Here is a 6,026-nt window from a genome sequence, read left to right as displayed (position 1 = left end):
GAAAATCAGGAAAGGTTTCCTCACAGTGATGGTCGAGCTTGGCTCCTAAGTGGTGGAAGACCCGTCCTTCAAGTTGTTTAAAGGTAGGCTTGGTCTGCAAGCAGAAATATTGCTAGCATAACTATACTGAATAGAGCCAAGTCAACAGGTAGAAGGCTTTACCGGTATAGGTATACAAGCATACTAGATCAGCAAAGCGCTCTTCATGTGGATGCAGCAAAATTGTGCCTTGGCAGCATAGCTTATTCCAGTGCCCCCAGCTCTCCTCCCAACTAAATCACTGGCCAGCAAAAGCCCCGGTGCAGATACAGTTTTACCAGCAAAAAAAAAAGGCCTGTTGCTAGTATAGTTGATTTTGTTTGGAGAACAGGTACAAGGTGTTGGGAAAAGGTACTGGGAAAAGAACTCTCTTGCTGGTCTACCGGCACAGCTATACTGGCAAACCCTTTGCAGTGTAGCCAAGGCCTTAGACTGGATTATACATTGATGAATAGACTTTAGGGAACAAGCCCAGGGAAAGGACCAACCAGCTGGGACCTGCCAGGTCTTTTCCATCTCCGGTCTCTGTATGATTCAGCTGATGTGCTGGGAAGCAGAAGTGGGATAAATTAATGCAAAAGAAATGCCGACCAAGACACGGGTAACTTTAGTTCCTCCCTCCCTCCCACAGAGCCGACCGCCCACAGATGGATCTGCAGCAGGATACCGACCTGAGCTGCCAGCGGTGCGCACTAGTCAGTGTTCGGGAGCTGCACTGAGAGGGGGTTACTGGAGGAACATTGCCCACCCCACGTGGATCACTCGTGTCACAGGGGAATAGTGGCCATTAAACTGTGTCATTGTTATTGCCACCTTGCAGCCATTGCTAATAAAAGGACTCAGAGGGCCCCCAGGGGATCCCGTTGCAGGTCTCCTGGCTTTTCCTTGGCAGATTTAGTTCTTTCTCTCTTTTTCCTCTCTGGCCCATGCTGAAAGGCCTGTGGAGCAAACCCAGAGGGGATGGCTGAGGGATCTAAGCATCGGGTTAGAAATACCTAGAATGATCCCAATGCTTGAATCCTAGTGGGATCAGCTCACCCTGCATCTTTCTGAGCTGGACAAATGAACCTGCTTCACCGAAAGCACTAACCCGAGGCCAAAGCAACAGCATCGCTCTGGTCAATGAAAGACAATGGCACGTACAGCAGGCAGGCCCCCCCCCCGAGCAGTGGCGTGGAATTCACCCCGGTCCAGGTGCAGAAACCTTGTGCTGAATTTCCCCTTCAGTGCTGAGCTCACAGGAGTGATTTGGGAAAGTCTGCTCCAGCAGCACCGGCCCCTTTTGGTCTCCGTGGTTCTCATCCTAAAGGATCAACAAGGGCACACGGGCAATCTCTTAAAAACATCCTTCGCAGGTCCCCTTTAACTGTCCCGGTGGAGCAGTAAATGGCATCCCAAATGATACAGGGCTTTGCAGATCAGAATCACCAGCTTGAGCTACACCTAATAGCAACGCTAACTCAGAGCTTGCAGCCAGAGCAGAGCACCCCTGTGCAGTCAGTACAAGTCTCATGCAGCACTTATCTGGGATGGACGCACCCTCCAGGCCAAGTGGGATACATGCTGCATACTCTGCTGTGATTCACTGCACAGAGGTGAATTTCACCCTCCGTGCACAGCTGCTCTGTAGCCACAGCCAACAGCCCCATGCTCTTCGCAAGCACTGAAATTCATAACCCATAAAGATTAGCCCAGCACAGCCCCCTGGTGCAGACGCAGCCTACCCAACAGATGGAGTTTTCTGTCGGTGCAGGAACACCACCTCCCGGCGTGACATTAGCTATGCCAACAGAAGCATCCTTTCGTTGACATAGCTGCATCTACTCTGAGGGTTAGGTCGGCATCAATCGGGGTGTTCTCTTCATACTCCCGACCGATGTAGCTCTGCTGATATAACTTTCAAGGGCGGACCATGCCTTAGATCAGTGACTCTCAACCTACTGTACCCCTTTCAAGAGTCTGATTTGTCTTGGGTACCCCCAAGTTTCACCTCACTTAAAAACTACTTGCTTACAAAATCAGACATAAAAATACAGAAGTGTCACAGCCACACTGTTACTGAACAAATGCTGACTTTTGCATTTTTACCATATAATTATAAAATAAATCAATTGGAATATAAATATTGTACTTACGTTTCAACGTATAGTATATAGAGCAATATAAGCAAGTCATTGTATGAAATTTTACTTGGTACTGACTTTGCTAGTGCTTTATATGTAGCATGTTGTAAAACTAGGCAAATACCTAGATGAGTTGATGAACTTCCTGGAAGACCTCTGAGTACCCCCCTGGGTACATGTGCCCCTGGTTGAGAACCACTGCCTTAGATACTACAATGATGGGCACAATAGAAAACTCTAAGACAGATACCTCAACATTCAATTCTACTTCTAACTGGACTATGATTATGGCATTAAAGAATTAAGCCACACCAGAGTGTCTTTTATTGATGCCCTCTTCTGCAGTGGTGGGAAGCAGTAGAACAGATAGCGTCAAACCATTCAAAGAAGCATTGAGGAGTTAACATATGTGATGGGATCTGGTCCCTTTTCCTTGTGGAGCAAAGTGATGCTTTTTAGAAGGTTTCTTCAAAATGTAGCAGTGGGGGGATATTTTGGCAGAAGCTAAGCAAAGCACTAGTGAGTCCCAGCTCATTCGTGACCCTTTTCAGTGATCAGTCCCCAGATGTGAGCCTCTGGGTGTTGATCCAAGGTGGCAACATCCCTGAAAAAGGAGCCAACCAGCCAATCAGAATTCTAATTCTGAGGTAGAGGTTGGTTCAGAGTCTGGAAGTGAGGAGACCTGGGTTCCATTTGCTACTCTCCATCTACGCTAGGGAACCCCTGGTCAGCAAGGGTTAAAGTCCCTAATGTGCTATGCTATTACTTTGGGCAAATCACCTGCTTTGTGCCTCGGTTTCTCCATTTGTGGAATTCAAGCGAAATGAGGTTCCGTCGTTTTTTAAAGTGTTGCCTGTTTTTTGAAATCCCTCACTCCGCTGCACTTTGCTGGGTGTGTTTCAATGCAAAGTCTTTAATTCACCCTTTTTAAAAAACAAAGCTCCTTCGTGCAATTTATCGCAACTCTGCTTACGCCCAACTTTCAGAGAACCAGAGAAATGCAGGACTGGAAGGGATGTCAAGAGGTCAGCTAGTCCTTTGCCTGCACTGAGGCACAATGAAGTAACCTTCCAATCCAATATTCCTCAACGAATCCCAACAGAGAGGCTACTAAAGTCCTGAGTTCAAAGGAAGAGGCAGAAGAAGCCAGAATACTCAAGAGGGGTTCTGATCTCTATGGCATCAAACCTTAGATGTTGTCCAGCCCTTCTGGTTGTAAAGGGAACCTTCAAATGCAACCACTGCCTTTTTGGGGATCAGGAAAGAGAATGAAACAATAGCACAAAGAAATGAGAACACTCCTTATTCTTCTCAAAGGGCTCTTCATTGTCAAGCCTCAGACTTCATGAGCCCTTGTTCACCTTGACAATGCTAATCCATGGACCAGAAAACTCCATCTCATTTTATCCCACTCATCATGTCCTGATGTTGCAGTCGTTTGACAGGCTATTTCATAGGACTAGCTTGGAACATGCACATGATTGAATATTCCTTTGAGGATTCAGGTAATTAAAACAATTGCTACTGTTCTTAGCGACTGGGTGGAAAGGCCAATAGTCTCAAACTTGGGAATGCAGCTAAGGCACTCACACTGATTAATGAGTGTCCAAGCTGGCAGGGATTCAACTAAATTAATGTAGAAACTAAGTTAGTTAAACTGGTGCAATTTCTGGATGTAGAGCAGGGTGAGGCATCTAAAGTGAGGCACCCAAATCCATACTTAGGCATCTAAAAAAGCAACCAGGTGCTGAACGCATGCAGTTCTTATTGACTTCCATCTTTATGTCAGGGCTGATTTTGGTCCAAGCTCAATAAAAAGATTCACAGATGTCTCAAAATCATTTTGTTTTTCAGGGACAGTTCTTAGCAGGGGTCCTTTCTGGTGATTAGAAAGATGCAGTCGGTTGAACATAAGCCTCCACTTCTTGCCTGTGTCTCGCGTAGCATGAGACAAATCATTTTAAATGGCTAACAGAATCTTACCTCCATTTTTCAGGCAATTCTGTAACAGCAATCCCCTGGAAACAGATCTTTCCCAGACCTCTTAAACAGGGAAAGTGTGTGAGCAAATAAATCGTCTCCACTTGGACGATATCAGATTATGACTGTTTTGACCAAGGGTTATTTGAGCAACAGAAGCTCAGCCGAAAGCACAGTCTAGAAATAAGAACAGCGTGTGTGCATTTTATAATTGGAGAGCCCGACGGAAAACAGAGAGCTCTTAGCCCATAAGGGTGGATTGTATAGGAATGAGGGTACATTTGGGAAATCTCCATAGACTATTAGTCGTTCTTAGTCTTTTTCCCTCTGGCGCCTGTTTTACACACAGAACTCGAGTTGACGTTGGTTTACGGTGCCACATTTGTATCACGGAGACAATTCATGATGAAACAAAAGTGTACTCTGAGGATCTGGAATAACAGCAGAAATATGAACTCACAGGCTGCCGGCTACACCGTCCTTTATCGCCATTCTGTCCCCTCCCTTTTCATTTTGTTTGGGGTTTCAAGTGAATTTCATGTTCCTGAAAAGTGCTGGGTCCACAGTGCCTGAACTTCCCTACTTAACAACAGAACAAGAGATGCAGCAGTGCTCAAGCTTCATTTGCAAAAGCACCCCCTCCCACTGACACCCCGCTGACTTGGAACGGACCACTTCTAGGGTTCAAAGGAGCATCTGTCCCCCATGTCTGTTACATCCTTTGGTTAATGTCACCATCTCGCTGGGGCCTCTAGGTGAAGTTGTGAAGTCCCTAGGAGGTTTTTAAGAATAGGTTGGACAAACACCTGTGAGGTCTAGGGTTACTTGGTCCTGCCTCCTTACTGGGGGCTGGACTAGTTGACCTCTTAAGGTCCCTTGGATTCTTTGAGGGTGGGTTTTGTGAGGTGGGCACTTGTCCGCTGCACAGGCCACTGAGTAGCCATCAGATGGTGGCAACTTTGGGTGCCTGCCAATCTACACCAAACCTGCACCCAGTGCTGTAGAGGCAAAAGACTTTTTGTCCCACTAGCGGCCCCCTGAGCCGGTCAAGCCCCAGGGCAAAAAGTTCCTGGCCATTGTTTTGTTCTCTGCAGGATGTTTTCATTTTTGCTTGGTTGGTTGAACTCTCCAACTGACTGACCTCCTGAGGAACCGAGAGAGAGAGACAAGCTACACTCCGTGTCGGGGTCTGTTAGTGTCTGACTTCAGCAGCAGCACTGGATAGCCCAGGGAACAGCTGAGCAGTGCCTTTTTCACCTCTCCCTGGCAGGGACTTACTGCTTCCAGCTAGTTCGCCTGTGTCACCTCATGGGACCGGTCGCCCTCTGCAACCTTTGATCGCCAACTCAGCTGTGCTGACAGATAACACTCACCCCACCTCTGCCTCAGCAGCCTCCTAACCTTCATCAGAGCACCTGCTCCCATCCCTTCCTAGCACTGCTCTCCCATTGGCTAGAGCAGTGGGATGCTGCCCTGTCTCCCCGTCAGCCCAGGCTGAGCTGGGGAACCCGAAGCCCCCCCCCACACACACACACACCCACCTGCTCGGGGTTCCGGGGCTGGGGACACGTGGATCGCTCCTGCAGCCCGGCAGGCGCTTTGCACCGGTCCCCGGCCGGGGCGCCGCTCCTGCCGCCTCCTGAGTGCAACGTACATTGGCGGGGGAAGGGAAATGCTGCTTGTTAGCGGCGGTGGGGGAAGGGCAGGCAGGGAATGGGGCGATCAGTGGGGTGGGGGTAACACGGGGGCAGGGAATGGGGCGATCAGTGGGGTGGGGGTAACACGGGGGCAGGGAGTGGGACGATCAGTGGGGTGAGGGTAACACGGGGGCAGGGAGTGGGGCGATCAGTGGGGGAAGGGCAGGCAGGGAGTGGGGCGATCAGT

Source organism: Terrapene carolina, unplaced genomic scaffold (genome assembly GCF_002925995.2).
Source record: "Terrapene carolina triunguis isolate 2854851 unplaced genomic scaffold, T_m_triunguis-2.0 Scaffold97, whole genome shotgun sequence".
NCBI classification, from domain to species: Eukaryota; Metazoa; Chordata; order Testudines; family Emydidae; genus Terrapene; species Terrapene triunguis.
This window is presented reverse-complemented; position numbering follows the sequence as displayed.